General features: G+C 39.2%; 1 protein-coding gene across 1 annotated transcript in view; it reads right to left on the bottom strand.

Moving 5' to 3' along the window:
- The window catches only part of Pde6 (phosphodiesterase 6), a 49,206-nt gene that overhangs the window by 28,840 nt on the left and 3,449 nt on the right, over positions 1–16,917 (bottom strand). Inside the window, exon 2 of the mRNA XM_017171383.3 lies at positions 15,614–15,652. The gene's annotated coding sequence lies outside the window, so the exon portion shown is untranslated. The remainder of the gene's footprint in view (positions 1–15,613; positions 15,653–16,917) is intronic.

Here is a 16,917-nt window from a genome sequence, read left to right on the forward strand (position 1 = left end):
CCCAACCCCTTTTTGGCACGCCCGATTCTCCGGCACTACATTTCCCACATTCCCCGGGGGCGTGGCCCCGCCCTTCGGCAGCACTTCATAAGTATCCCATGCCCCACAAATTCCCTGGCAGGGCATTAAGTGAGCTGCTTTATGCTCTTTGCACCAAGCGGCGAAACAATTTTAGCGTACATAAATTTCATTTATGAAAATCATTTGCACACAAACTTTACCACCCGAAAAGTATGCTACAAAAATGAGCGGCGGCAACAGTGCGTATGAGCAATGTAACAACTAGTCAAGCACGAAGGAAAAAACTGTTTAGAAAAGGAAAAGTAGGGATATATAGATATAATTAATTAAGGTAATAAGTTAATTTTATTTATATAATTGGGTTTGATTTCATTTTGTATTAAGGGTGTGCGTATGAGCATTGTAACCACTAGTTGAGCATGAGGGAAAAAAGGTTTAGCGAAGAAAAAAATAATAGTTGAGGTAATAAGTTAATTCTATTATAAAGTATATAAGTTATTATATTATTAAGAGGTTCATAATATAAAACAAGAAGTAAACGAAATCTTTAACATAATATTGTTGCTTATAATTTCAATTTAATTTTCTTGCAAATATTCAAAAAAATTATCTCAATATACTTCTAAAATTCCATATATTTTTTTAAATATTAACAGACACTTGTTTCCCAGTGCACCTAAGCTGATTGCTCTCTGTACTGTAGTATCCTTATGCCAGGCTTATGATTGATGTATTCGAGAACCGCCTGTTTTGCCGCCTCTTGCGTTTAGTTTTATGTCGCCAGTTTGTGGGCCTTTCTGGCATCGGCAATTCCTGTGTTATTTCCCTACATTTTATGATTTCAATCAAGTCAAGTGGATTTGCATTCTTCTGTTTAAGTTTTCATGACCCGCACGCTTTTGCCACTGTTATTATCGCCTTTTTATGTGGCTCCTCGTTCGCTGACTATCCGCGTGGGTTTTCCCGGTTTTTCAGGTTTCTTGGGGATTTTATCGTCCCGTTACCATCTAACTGGGTCAACAAGCAGCATTGTTGTGGTCTCCATGCCCGGGGGAGGCTCCCCAGTCCCCCGGATAATTTACCAAGCGCTCTTGACCACGTTTTAATGCGTCAGTCGGTAGGGTATGGTGGCTGCTTATTAGCATTAATTGTGAACTCGAATTGGATGTCGGAGGGGCGTGACAATGGCATAATTGTAATGGCCACAATTCGCTTTAATTAAACCCGAGTTGATGCGCAGGGGCTGCCTTTGGACTTGAGGTAATTAAATCAACTACGGAATAAGCTAGAATAAATCAATAAATATTTGTATACCAAATAGTTTAACTGAACAAGGTCCAGGAAGAAACTTGTTATAGAAGTAGGTAATTTCTTAACAATTTTCTTTTCCAAAAAGACTCCTTTAATCTTGCCTCAAACTTCCTACATGTTTTCTAAATTCAAGCAAATGAAATTAGCCAACACTTGGCCTTATCGTTTCAGTTTTTAGCCTTTCAACAAATAAGCCAAAACATATTTTAATAAATAAATTAAAAAGTGAGAACAACAAATCTGCAGCAAACAAACCCGAAAGCAAAACTTCGGCCGAGTGAAAAGTTTCTGCGAATTTCCTGTTGCATGTTGATGGCTTGCAGAGACCCCCTCATCTCCTTTCTCTTCCTCAACGTTCGTCCTTCGACAGTGCTTTTCCATCTACCCGCCGCCATTCATCAAAGGAATAGTTTATGACGGCGGCAAGAGATCGCCTCGGGTGGTCATTTATCAAGGGGAAACTTTCGAAAAGCGTAAAATCCAAATAAATTTATATTAACAACAGACACGTCGAAGTTCTCTTCTCCTATGCAGAGGCAAAAGTTCCTAAGCGAATTAATTTCGTTTAAAGCCGAAAATCCATTTGGTCGTGCTCACCGCAAGTTGACTTTCATTTGCACTTGATGCGAGCTAATTGAGGCTGACTTCGCCCCGGTCCAACTCATTTAATTGCAATCAACTCGGACGCCCTTGGGCCATGCACTTTTACCACATTCATGCACTGGGAAAATTACAATTTTAGGTAAAAGAATATAAAATGGGGAAGTTTGAATTTTAGAAATTAAATTATAAATAAATATTGGGTCGAATAAGTATTTAAAATGGTATAATTTCAATTGAAATCTTAATGTTGAATGCTTGTATACATAATATCACCTTTAAAAAATTCTTTAAAAGTATTTAAAGCAGCCTAACTTAACACCTAATCTTTAAATGAAATAAATTAAACTTTAAAATATAAGTGTTTCTGCTTAAATCAAAAATTTATATCCTTAATTTTCCCCTCTTTTTTCCAGTGCTCACATATAGTTCTTTGAGTTCAGATTAACCAAAGCCAATGTTGACTGCGGCTCCCTGCGACTCAATTGCCTGGAAGCGCAGACAGGAATGGAGGGTTCTGTATTGACAGCCATTAAAGATATATTTATTTCACGTCATATACTTCGATATGTGAGCGTTATCGACAGCCAATATAATGGCGGTATTGAATAAGCTCAATAAAAATAACCAAGAAGAGGAAGGAACCTTAAGGAAAAAAGGGGGAGCAAAAGCAATGCTTAAGATTATTAAGACTTAAGTCTACACACAGACACTCAATTGTGGGGAATCAGCTTATAATGTTCATCTAAGAATGATTTATATAATAAAGGAAACAACAGAAAATATATATAAATGCTGATTCAAAGGAAAATATTCTAAAATAACCTCAATTTCCATACAAATGTATTTTCTTATTTTTAATAAAGAATTTATTAGAAATTTCGTCACCAAAGTTGCCTTGAAATTGCCACAGACACTAGCCACCCTGATTACATGATTTCTTTTTCCAGGATTTTCCGGAGTGCGGGCCGCATCCTATCCATTACGAACTCGGTGTTCAAGTTGTAACAACCTTCACTTTAAAATGGCACAACTTATGTATTGCACAACTGGCGCAAAAGTTTTACAATGGCAATCCGGAAACAAAACGAATAACAGGACGACAGAGAGAGAGAGAGAGAGGGAGGAGGACGAGCTACCAGAACCAGGAGCAGTAACAACAGCTGCTGGTTACGGCTGAAACACGAACAAGCCGGAGCCGTGTAAGCCACGCGCAGTTCCATCGAAAAATACAGAAATAAAATGTCAGAGACAGGGGGCAGTGCCATAAAGCACCGGCCACGGGGCGTATGAGTTCTCCGGTTTCGTTTGTTTTGCAGAAGTTCTCAGATTGCTACGGCTTTGCATGCTGCCCGGGCGGGGAAATTTAATAAGGAGAAACTACTACTACAGCTTACACAGCACTTGTTGATGTTGATGGATATTTTGCGGTTTCTCTGACTCCTGCCACTTCGCAAGTCTGCCAGATTCCCAGGTGAGCTGCTTCTTCTACTCCTTCTGCTTTGGGGACTCCTCTCGTCTGACAAGCTCATCAGGCTGAAAAGTTCCAGAGCTCCAGAGCTGCAGAGCTTTAGGTATGCAAGTTTCCATCTTATTACTCGACGTTTGCCTTATGAATATTTGAGGAATGCCAAGGATTCCCAGACTCACGTTCCATTAATGCACATTTATGCAACAGAGTTACCTTCCCTTTTTTTCTTGTGTTACAAAGTGCCCCCCGACTTGACAGCCCTGACGAAGGCATTTTTCCCCAGCACAAAAGTTCCTTCCACGGTATAAATTATCATTGCATTCCGAGTAAGTTTTTTATGGGTGAGGAGGGGCAACTTTGTAAATATGCGCTGCTAGATGAGTATATATAGTTGTGCTTTTATGTTTATGCATTTATTTTGGCAAGAGTGTCAAGTTTGTGAAGAGCAATTTCGAATTTACAAGCTGGCACCGAGCAAGAAAGTGTCACGAAAATAAGCAAAATAAAATTTTATATTCAGGTTTGAAGAGACAAAGTTCAAGGAATTTTAGTTATATTAAATATAAAGCAGTATATGGTATATTATATTCTAGCTCATTTTACTTCAAATAACTTTTTATTATTTATAAAATAAATACAATATAAAAAAGTATTCTACTTTAGAGATACAGATTATTCAAATAAAAGTAATTTCAACCCAGAAATTTTGCTATTCCTTGAGCTCGCAATAAAAGCCAATATTTGTCACATTCAAAAGTCCAGCACGTAGCCTGCAGGTGTCTGCCGAAAGTGACTTACAACTCGGTCTTGCAACTTGTATAAATATTGCAGAATAGACAAACATGCAGGCAGGCCAACAGAATCGATAAGAAGGAGACATGCAGAGGAGGATAATACTCGAGTATCTCCGCTCTCCATCATCGTTGCGGATAACCAGAGATGATGATGATGCTGGGCATGTGGATGAGGAGGAGGATGTACGTGAATCCTTAGAAACCGATATAAACTGCACCTAAGCGATGTGGGCGACTTGCAATGTTTCCCTTATATTTGAGCCTGAAACCGAAGAACGATAAAAATTTTGATGCTCGGACATATAATTTTTTATAAGGCCAGGCGGACAGACAAACAGTTCCCAGGCAAGTCGCGTCCATACAAATGTCGTGCGTCCGTTTCCTCGCACACATGGTGGCGGATATTTTACAACTTCCGGCCGCCATTTCTCGCTTTTTACGACCGCACTGCCTTCCCTTGCACCCCTCCTCATCCCCGCTACTTGGGGGAGAGCCCCTCCTGGATAGGTCGTTAAATTTTAACACTGATGTGTTAATGCCCCCTCAAATACCCTGGCCGGGTAAGCTGAGTGCATCTTGAGCCAAGGAACATGCAAACATGGGCCAAATTCGCTTGACGAATTGCCAAAACATCAGAGCAATTTGTGCCAACAAAGTTTGGCAAATAAATTGTCAAATGTCAGCGGAATAAAAAGTACGAATATTTCACTCCACGACGAGCTGCAATCTGGCTTGGCTGCTTCTCCTACTTCTCAGATATCCTTGGCTGAGGTGCAACAAAAGCTGTGGCAGTCAGCCATAAGTTGGTCTGGCTTAGGATGAAGGTGTGTGTGTGTTGGCTGAGAGCAGGATAAAAAAAAAACCGAGAGATTAACGACATTCGAAGGCAACTGACATTCGCAGAGTGCTTTTTCTGAAGGTGTTTTCACAATTTAGAGCATCAAATGAACTTGTGCGTTTATAGATGATGAATTGCCACTTAAGGTACTCAATGATTGTGCTTTTCAACTAACTGAATTGAGTTCTTTTTATATACATCCTGTTCTCAAAAGGTTTGTCAAGAAGTCGTAAGTTTGTAAAGCCAAGAAGAAATTTAAAGCGAAGCTATGAGACAGATAAATAACTATTTTAAATGTTTATCAGTAGGAAGGAAATCCCCTGCTATTAAAACTATTTACAAACTGCAATTTTCCTATGTTTTTTCCATTGGAAAACTATTTTTCACACCTGTCTCCGAGTCCCTGAGCAAATTACGCATACGCAGCGTTGCTGCAATGACGCAAAATGTGTTCAATATTAATTTCCCACTTGGATTCACACGATTCTCGCTCGATTATGTAAGCGAATAAGCTTGGTGTTAAATATTGAACATGATTTTATTATCTCTTTTTTTATGGTGATCATATGAGGTGCAAGAATCGGTGCCAGAATCGATGCCAGAATCGGACGCCAGAATCGCTGCGAGAATCGGTGCTAAATGGTCGCTAATTTGCAGCGCCAAACTATTTACCTATGAGATGCGCATGATTCGGTCCCAATCAAAGTATTTAAAGCGGAATGTGCTGCTAATGAAGTCGCTGTCTGTCGCCTGTCGTCGATTACATAATTTTGCATAAATCACACGAATTTCCCCATCAACGGAATGTGATTCTGGTTGAGAGGGGGGACTTTCTGCTTTTGCCACATCCGTCTCACTATCTTCAACCGCTGTCATGTCAAGCGTTTATGTTAGTTTTGTCCCTTCGCTGTCGCTGTCGTAGTGGCTTCCTTTTCCTTCTCTTTTTTTTCAGAAATGTTACATACGTATATGCGAACACGTATACGCACCATCTGCATATCAATCAGACGCCACCGGGCTGTCACTCTTCTGTCACATTGGCCGGCGTGCGAGAATCCTGACAGGAGTTGTTCGGTGTTCCTGCTGCTCTTGAAAAATATGAAACGTTCGCGTTTTGCATATTTATCGTTCGTTTTCCAACTCCCCCACTGACTTTGCTTGTATTGAAAATTATTCTATTCGCGTGGCGATAGGGAAACTCAATTAAAATGCCCGACATGTCGCAAATCAGTACGCAAAATACACACAACTTTTGAATTGATTGTGGCATAAATTGATTTCATTTCCAGCCAGTCGCTAGAGGCACACTTCTCTGCGTTTGCCTCCAATGCTCAATGTAATTTTGAAACGTTTGTTTTTCGCAATGCATTTCGCAAATGTTATTGTTGGCAGCCGACAATGTAACAATCTGCTGCTCTTGGTTGTTTGCATTTCCCCTAGGCAACACTCTGGTGAATCCATATCCGGTTTTCCCATCACATGCAGCGCGCACATGCAGAGTGCCGACTTTAAGGGGCATAAATGTATAGTATCCTTTCTTGGAATTGAATTATATATATTTTTCTATAGAAAACTTTTCGAGCGTTACGCTTGCTTCCTTCTAAACTTATAAATGCGGTCAGCTAGAGTCCAGAAATAGCCTTTTCGCTTCCTTGGTTTCGTATTTTGGTTACATATGGCCGCAGAAATATTATTCATACGTCCCGTTGGCCAACCGCAACGACAACTATTTATGTGAGGCTGGCTACTCTCTCTCTGCTTCAATGACATTATCAACTTTGAATGAAATGAAAATGTCTTTTATACCAAACAAGAATTTCAATTTTTACGCTCCACAAGCGTTCTATGCCATGACTCAAAAAGCATAATAGTGAATATTAAAAGACCGCCATTTGTTGAGTTGAGTGGCTTAGTTTTTTTTCCATGTTTCGGTCATTATTTTCTCCGTGCGTGGAGCTCTGGAACTTGGCGATAGGGTAGCGGAGAAAAAACTACTAGTAAATTGTACGCTCTAAGAAAATCAGCTCGCACATTTGCCTTGAGTGTGTGCAATTTTTATGATTTACGTTCCATAATGTTGTGGCGGGTCATAGATTGATTGCCCGGGCAATATAGGCGGTTGTTGGGGGAGTATTGGATTTTATTGGCTAGCAACATGAATAGGCGGCAGTCAAGTTCTAGGAATGTCTTACAATAATACAGGGAGAAAAATATGTTTTAGGATTTTAAATACAATTAATTCCGAATATTTTTAAGCTTTAAAATAATTTACAGAATATAGGAGCTGTGAATTCAATATAATGCTTGGATTTTAAAGAGTTTATAAACTCTATAATTAACTTTAAGTTAGGGTTCTTAGATTTGTTTTTAGTCACATTTCCTAGAACAATTAATAGAAAACCCTTATCTATTTAAAAACCCTTAAGAGCTCTCAAAATCAGTTTTATTTTCTCTGTGCACATTTCTTGGCAATGTCTCTCAAACAGTATAAACACACACACACACACATATATATATATTTGCGGCAATGGAAGAAAAGGAAGCTTATCCTTGTCCCAGCAATGGCTTCCTTCCACCTACACAAGTTCAATATTTGCGCCTGTGCCGATGATGATTGGCCTTTGGGCAGTCAATTTACATATGGATAAACGATTAGCAGCTAATAGATTAGTATCTCTTGTTTGCCCTGCTTGGGGGCAAGCAAAGGTCGAAATTATCGCTGCCGCGGCATTTCCCCTTTAAAGTGACAAGATGTGTATCAAATATCAACACATTACGCATACGCCGCGTGGCAGGCTTGCTTGCTTGGTGGCTTGACTGAATTATTCCCCCTTTTGCGACCGAAACTCAGACTCAGACTGAGAGTGGCACTCAGCTAGCGGCTGGTGCGTGCTGGAGTTGCTGCCGCAGAAGGAAGATTGATTGAATCCAGAAGTGACGATAACAAGCGCAAAGTAAAATGGAAAAGCAAACAGCACGTAAACAAAATATAGCACTATTGTGCCGATACAGTTGGGACTCTTTATGGTAAAATGGGTCATAAATAAATTCGGTTTTATAAGGAGAAGGAATTATTAAAATTATTAAAATAGATCTTAGATTTTAGTCCCAATTCAAGTTTAATTTTGTAGTATTTCAAGTCAAAGACCTTTTCCTAAAACTCTCTCTTCTTGAATTCCTTTTCTATATCCAAACGAAGATAGGGTTATATCCTTTTAACAACTTCCTTGCCGAGTGTCCACTGTACAGACAGACGACGAGACGTGTGCGTGTGTGCGTGCTATTCAAATGTTGGCTGACGCCATTCCTTTTTTTAGCCCCCCCTTCCGGTTTTCCAACCATTTTTAGGTCCTCTTTCAGTCCCCTCCCCGGATTGCGTGCACATCGCAGCTCGACACGAAATTTATGCACACGTTTATTGTTGCTTATGTTTGTTTCTGTTGCTGCTGGCGCTGCTTCTGTATCCGTGGGTGTACTTTCTGTATGTATGTGTGTAAGTGCTCAAGTAAAAGCAATATTTCTTTCACTTTTATGATATTCCCTCTGTCCCAATCCCCTCGATCGTTTCACCTTCTTCACGCACCTTGAACTTGTCCGGTGCCTTAAAGTTTAACCAATACTTCTGGCAAACTTTTGGTCTCTTTTCTCCCCCAAAAAGTTCCCTTTTTACTCCCGTTCTCCGTTTTTCTCGGTAGTAATTAATTTCGTTTTTATGGCACGCGTCCTCGAAGAACTGGCCGTTACTCATCTTTTGTTGCTTTAATGTGGTCGCGAATCGGTTCTTGTGCCCATTCGGGGCCATAAAAGCGGTAATTAAACACGAAAAACTAGTGTCACATGGCGCATACGTGATGTGGGACGATTTTTCGTTTAATTGCTCATACGCAACGTGTGCATCAGGAGCAGCTCTGGGCCGAGAACAAGTCCTCGAGAGAGAGAGTGAGAATAAGAGTCCCATGATTTGCAGTCGGTAGTGAAATAACGATGGCTTTGAATACTTATCGGCAATTTATGGCTGTGCGCAGAGCTCTCTCTATATTCAGTGTCTTCAACATTTGCATTTCGTATCGCCTTTAAGTTGCCTTTTAAGACCTGTTAAGTGAGGCTGCCGAGAAAGTTAATGCTGATGGCCAACATTAATCGCACATTGCGGCACATCTCTCTCTTTCAAAACAACAATATAAAAACTGGCAATTTAGATTAAGTCAACTTAATTACGGTTATTAATTAGCTCAAAGTTTCCAAGCTGTTACTACATGCTATGCTGTGCTATACGAGCTTGGGGTGTTCAGGTGTTCAGAGCAACACACACCTGCCGCACCGCCCGGTCGAGATAATAACTCAACTCAACTTGGAGCCACTTGCAGCCTGCAGGATATGGCCGGAACACCGAACAAGGATATAAACCGGAGCGGAGTTAAGCATCAACATGAGCTGCCTGACGACAAGGACTCCGAGCTCTGGCCGCATAATTACATGAACATTGTTGCATGTTGTTGGAAACATGTTTATGGCCGCTTACGCTTACGCCGATGCTCTTTTGTCCCATTTGTGTCCACAAAAAGGTATCTGCTTATAACTGTGACGGCACTTGGAAAAAATTAAGAGCAATTGGAATATTCGGGATTTAAAATACAATTTTATTGAATAAAATAAACATTTTCCATCCCAGTTAAATTGCTTTTTAATAATCATAAATAAAACGTTTTACTATCATACACAAACAAATAAAATTTTAATTTAGCAAACAATAATATACTTCAATTAAGATTCTACTCCACATAAGTAATAATATATTCTTGAACAACAAAATTTCGCCCACACACACACACTTTGAGAATTGTTGGCAACGCCCTTGGGTTTAAGGACTATTTGGTAAGCTCTTTTTGACAGCTTTTCTTGAAACGATTTGGCCAAATGGGCTTTGCATAAACACAGTAATTAAGTACGAAATGGTCTGATTTAGGTCGCATTCATACTCCTTTTTCTGTGAGTGTGTATCCTTTTATTTCACCCTCTTTCTGACTAAATGTCTGACTGCCTTTCTCACCGACTGTCTGCCTTGGCTGTCTGTCTTGGCTTCCTGTTCACTCTGGCTGGCAACCTCAAGCGCTCTTCAGCGGCAAAAGGCACAAAAAGCCAAGCACATGGGCCAAACAAAAGCGCAACAACGGGGGCAAAGGCAAAAACATGACCCTCGAAACAAAACGACAACGGGGCAACGGCAACGACGACGAACGACAACAAACATGAATGTGAACGGGGATGGCAACGAACTAATGTGGCATAGATTTTCAGCATAAACAGCGGGAATCGTTTATGGCAGCCCAAGGAGAAGGCACTTAGGCGGCAAAAGACTTGGCTCAACGCAAGTCGGAGCTAGGGATGCATGTTTATCGGGAAAGCATATTAAATATAATGATTATATAACATATTGGGAAACCTATCGTGGTTAACTAGATAACTGAACTAAAGCTGAAATATAGAAATTTCAATATTAAAAGCCAAAATTAAAAGTTCCCTAAATTATGAGAAATAACATCTAAAACCTTTCGATTAATAATGGTTTTAAAATGTACTAAAATATGTTTTATATCGGTTCTATATCGAATTTCGCGTCACATATGAATATTTCAGTATTTTCTGCTATCTCTGTATCAAAAACTAGTAGAACTTTTTGGTTACTGATTATTTCACTTTAAAAGTTATTTTAAATATCGATAAAAATGTTCAATATCCCTCTATAATATCAATATTTAAATCGAATTTAATATCCTATATAAATATCGTTTTTTTTCTTGTCATCTCTAGTGGCAACAGTAGCAAGGACTCTTCTCCAATTGCAAAACCGCAGCGCGCAAAAACACACACACACACGCAAAGCACTCGCTTTGGCTCACCCACATCGACACTTTACACATGTCCTTTTGCCAATTTGATGGCGGAACGAAGATGAGAGAGACATGTCCTGCGGCCTGGCTTATGTATTTAGTTACATTTGCCAAATGAAATATTCATACATTCGTGTGCATTTGCTTGGAAGTCGGGTACTTTCGCCCCCAAAACCGTGGCTAAAAAGCCGGAAATTTTCCCACGAACATGAAGTCTTCCTCTTCCTACCATCTCTAAGAGCATTATTATCTGCTCACATCTCTTTTTTGGCTCATACAATTTGCTTACATTTCACAATTTTCAACTTTTCTAGTACGCATACGTACAATCCACCGTTTTGCAGCTCGGCATCAACATCATCTCTCTAGCTGAAAACGTGTGCGTATGCGGTGTGTGTGGTGTGTATAGTGTATGTGTGTGTGTGCTGGTTAACATGTTTGCGTATACTTTGGTCCGCCTCTCGTTTTAGTTAAAAGTTTTTTCCACTCAGTTTGTTGGCCAAACAAATGCGTTCTGCAGTTTGGCCAAAACGAGACGGTTGAATAGATATGATACTCTTTAGTTTTGGGGGAAACTTTTTGGGCAAGACAAATAAGTGAAAAAAAGAAAACATAAAATGGGAGATTGAAATTTTATTTTTCTATTTTGTTAAATTAAATTTCAAAGATTAAAACAAACATAATAACATGCTAAAATTATTTTAGTAGGATATATTTTTATCAAGTACTTGTTTCCCTTGAAAATAATATATCAAATATATTCTTTATAACTATATTATAATATTTTATTTAAAAATAGAGTATATCAGTAATTTTATCTAAAAAAAAACGTGACCTACACCCACTGTACCCTGCATTCAAAAAAAACGAAGGACCGGATTGAATAGGCCATTTAAATAATAACAATTCCGCATGGACGACCGCAGCAGGGCATTAACTAATATCACTGGCAGTTTATAGTGTCCGCAGGCAGTTCTGGCATAAAAGGTCGAGGGCGCAAAAAGGGTTTGGTAGGGCTTTAAAAACTTAAATGTCAGCAAAATGGAAATGAAAATGATTTCATTAGATTAGTTAGTAGAGAGTCGCAGTTGTGGGACATTGATAGTCAGTGGAAAATACTAACGGCTAAAAAGGATCAATACTTGGTCGTGGGAAAGGGCAGCTGGCAGTGTGGATTTGACAGCTTAACTTATTTATTTATTGCTATTGAATAATTCCAGTGCAATTCAGCGAAAAACACAATTGATTCCAATTTCAATTTTAGCTTTGACATGCACTTGTAATTTTTACAGAGAGACAGGTCAAGAACTTTAACACAGTTGCCTATAATAAATCCTGTTAGGTCTAATTGAATTTGGTTAGCTTCGGGGTATCAAAAACGGGTTGTTCTGCGTTGAGTTGAGTTAAGCCACTTTTGAAATTGGCATTAAATTTATTATCAACAAGCCAAAAGCAAAAAGTAATTGAGCCTGCGTTATAAATTGTAATTTATGTTAAATTCATTTAAATGCAAGAGCGAAACACAAACAGAATTAAATTGAATTATGTTAATTAAATGCGGAATGCACGAAATGAGCAGTCATCATCATCATCATCATCATTGGGCAGCCAAGTTAAAGTTGTTGGCCAACTCTGGTTGACTTATTTATGCCGCACGATTACCAACCGCCATCCGTCGGAAAGCATCTTTGAGCCACTTTTATTTTTATACTTTTCCTTATCTTTCCCCAGAGTAGTGATGCCCACAAACCAATTTGAGAAAAACAAGGCGGATTGATTAAGAAAAAAAGCTAGAAAAAGGACCAACTTGAGACATAAAAGTTGGGAAATTAATTTTTAATAATAAAAACAATTTAAATTGATAAATTTCATTAAGGCTTTGGACTTAAATAAAATTTAACGGAATTTATTATCAATTTAAAAAGTTTTAATATTACTCTCAAAGAATTTTTGTCATATTTCTATTCTTTCTTAAAACATATGCCAAATATTTCTCAGACCATGAAAATTTCGCACCAAAAAAGGAAAAGGATAACTTGACAGCACTGCCTCAAGAGTTTTCCGCTTTTTTGAGGCCACCACAAGAACTGGTCTCTTTGTAGTTGAGTGGGCTAACCGTTCTGGGCTTTTGTCGGCCACTCGACACACTTTTAATCCTAATTAATCCTTTTCTGCGGAAAGTTCAGACCACGACGCCCACCCGCCCTGGCAAATGACCAACAGTCAGACCAACGGGCAGTGAAAAACTTGGTAAAATCGTCGGCATCGCCACCTCGACTTGTCGCAAATTAACTCAACGAGCGACTCTTGTTCCAGCGGCAATTGTTGTGGAATAATTTAATTATGCCGACGCTGCTCGGTCACTGGCGAACTGGGTGCCCAAAAGGAGCTCCTCCTTGTCCTACACCCAAGCCCTGTGTGTGGGCGTGCCCCAAAAAAACGGGGGCTAACCATTTGGCAGGTCTAGGAGGCCCTCAAAAGTCAGGCTAAGTAATTGAGTCTCTGCTCGAATGCGTGTGTGTGTGTGGGCATCAAAGTGAACAATTTCACTTCCCAGATTAACTTAACTCTCAGTTTAATTAAAACCTGTTTTTCCAGCGGCTTAAATAAGCTCTTTTGCACAATTTTTGGTCTGAGAATATAATATTTTTTTAATTAAGGTGAAGTGCAAGTTTCAAGCACTTTTTAAATTGATGATAAATGGTCTTAATGGAAGGATATTTAAGCTATTGCCAATTAAAACTTTTCATGTATTATAATTTCTTTTGAAAGCAATAAAATGTATATCTAAATTAATGCATTCATAAAGTCATTTAGCAAAACCAAAATTGTGTGATTTAATATATTTTCAGCTGACCAAAAAATATATAGAATTTTCTGCGGCTCTTTGGTTATTTTGCATATTTATAAAAAAAAAAAAACCTTTTTTGTATATATAATATATATCCATTAAGCAGACATTTGTTTCCCATAAAGTGCATTCATAAATTGAAATTCACAGCAAAATTTGTTTAGAATACTAAATCAAGTTCAATTGCCTTGTTCGGGCAGCTTTAAACAAGTTTAAAATTAAGAAAACAAGCTGAATTAAATTTTAGTCAATGAAATGCATTTTATGCCACATCATTTCAAGTTAAAATTGAACTCTTAATCTACGATTTATAATACAATTAAATATATACCCAATTAATGCAAATTAATTGAAACTTCAACCAAATCTAATCACGTGGTTTATCTGTGCCATGACCTATATTTCACTTACTGCCGAGTGTCACACGCGGCGTATGCGTAATCTATGTTATTAAAATTATTTGTAATTGCCTTCGGGGGCCGACTGTGGCGCACTTGTCTCCACATGAAAGTGTAATTACGTGGCAAGTTCAGGCGCCACGTGGCCAGGCCAGTTTATTATTATATAATCGATACCATCGGGTAGTCGAGAGCAAAGCAAAGCCGTAAGCTTTTAATTGGAAATTCGTATTTTGTAAACAATTCGGGTTTGGCCCCCGCAAATACCAGAAAAAGAATTATCAACCAAAATAAAAGTGTTGTGCTAAAAATAGAACAAGAAAGCTTGGCAAAAACTAAAAGGCAGCGACCCAACAATAGCTGGAAAAACAAAGGCAAAAAAATACAAAGAACGGTAACGGGATATGCGAGCACATAGGCTAAAGGAGGAAAAAAAAAGGATACAAGTGGAGAAAAAGAAGGACCAAAGGCAAAAGGCGGGACATGTGGGACAGTCAAATTTATGCGTTGGTAGGGACAGCGACACAACCTCAGACAATAATTTTCGCCATGGGAGCGGGCAAAAACCCGAACTCGGAGCCACAGACAAGCTGCACTGAAAGAATTTAAGCCAAGAAATATTTAACTGAGTAACAGAAAATCTCTAAAATATTTTATATAAGAAGAGAAGAGAAAAAATAAACAAGTAAAAACCTCATTTTTAACAACCGTCTTAACCACTTTTTTCCAAAACAACTCAAGCACCCAGGCTTCTTTTCCAATTTCTGATATGTCAAAAATAAATTAAATTCTTGACTTAAAAAACTTTTCCTCTAGACTTTTTTTTTTTGCTCTGCACACACATACATACACCCCTTTATCTCCGCTAACTTCGTGTGTTATTTCCGGCAAAAAGCCGCAGCCGCTAAGGAACCGGGGCACGGGCCAAGTAAACGTGGCCAAAAACTTTGCGAAAAAATAGCGCCGAGTGGCGGCAGAAGCGCGATTCAAAGTGGCTAAGACGGATAAGCGCCGCACAAAACGGCTAACGATGAAGTTTTCTCCCCAATTTCGTTCTATGAAGGTTGTTTTTTTTTTTTCTTTCCATCATCATCGGTGGCGCTTCTTTCTGGAAACGGCAGCTAAAAGTCTGATGACAGCTGCAGCGGAACCAGATTTCAGACAACGTGCAGGTTGATTTCTAACAAAAAAAAAAAAACTTTAAAATAAAATTTATAAATATAAGAACGAATCGGGGGACGTGCTCGTTGCATCCGTCTTCGATAACGAATAGTATTTTGCAACAATTCGCAGCTGTGTCTAAAGTTTTCAACTATCATTTGGCGTGGCAGGTATAAATAGATCTTGGTCTCCAACTTTTTCTCTTTCTTTTGAGTTTTCTTGCTTAGTTGGTAAACGATTTAAAAGGTCTACACTGCGTATACGTAATGAGACTTACCAATTTTTTAGTTGTTTCCAAGTTGTGGGTGGTTTTTATCTGTAAAGAAAGTTGAGGGAAAATTATAATTAGTTGTAGGTTTCAATTTTTAACGACAAATTATATCGAGATTTATAAAAATAGTAAAATAATAATTATATAAAAATACTATAAAACAAAAACTAGGAATCTAATAACGTCTGCAATACATTTTATGGCATATACATTTCCAATTTATTAAAGCACTTTTATGGCAGCCAATTCTTCTGCCCAATTTACGAAGAGGCATCATAATTGGACTTGCGAGGCATAAATTGTCCCAAGTGAGTGGCCAAATGTAATTAAGTAGACTTGGATTTATAACTGGACCTAATTTTGAAAGCAACAAATCGAATTAGTGTCAGTTCTGGCTGCGGGCATGTGTCCTTCTTTGCCGTTTTCTAGGACTTCCCTCTGCCTTCGTCTCTGTGTCCTAATGAATCAATAAACAAAAATGAATTTCTCCAAGGAGCACGGCGTTTAAATAAATGAATTGCTGATGAAATGAAGTTAGGCAGGGAGGACGAGCAGCCACCGAGAGCAGAATGAAATGCAAAGAATGCCAAAGAATTTGTGGAACAAAATAAACTTTGGGAAAATGGGCCAAAGGTTGCCGGGCTTGGAAGGAAGTGGCCGAAGGAGTATGCAGGATTGGGACAAGGTTATAGCCACTGCCGCGGATGCCGACGCGACCAGCGAAATGTGCTCGGAGACACCGTTTTATGGCCAATGATGGCGGACGGAGCAAGGAGCAAGGAGCACGCAGGACACGAAGGACCAAGGACATGGGGAACAATAACAAAAACAAATATCCGCACAAAAGCCAATGAACGTCAGTCAACGGCAGACGCCATAAACATGGCCAAAAGCAAAGTGTGGGCTATTCGCATGGCCGAATATACGGAAAACTCTCCACTCGCCGCCCCACTCTTTCCCGCATTTTCTCGAAGCCCAGGCACGTGCCGGGCCCACAAAGAAGAAGAAACCGGAGAGGAAGAAAACAGAACGAAACAGGGAAGAGCAAACAAACACCGAGGAAAATTGCATGCGAAGGATAATCGGTGAGAACGAGGGCTATTTATATGCACGGCCTCCGAAAAATCGGGACCTCATCATATATACTATACTATAAATCCGCGCGACCTTAAACTTATCCTCCAGAAAGGTACCCTAAAAACGCAAACACAACACAACGCAGGGGGAATCCCACGAGATTGCCAGCCGGAAAACTAAAGACAGGTGTGGTGGCGGCACTTGAAAGCTTTTAGTGGGGTCCTTCGTTCAAA

This window comes from Drosophila kikkawai, chromosome 3R (assembly GCF_030179895.1).
Source record: "Drosophila kikkawai strain 14028-0561.14 chromosome 3R, DkikHiC1v2, whole genome shotgun sequence".
In the NCBI taxonomy this organism is placed as follows: Eukaryota; Metazoa; Arthropoda; class Insecta; order Diptera; family Drosophilidae; genus Drosophila; species Drosophila kikkawai.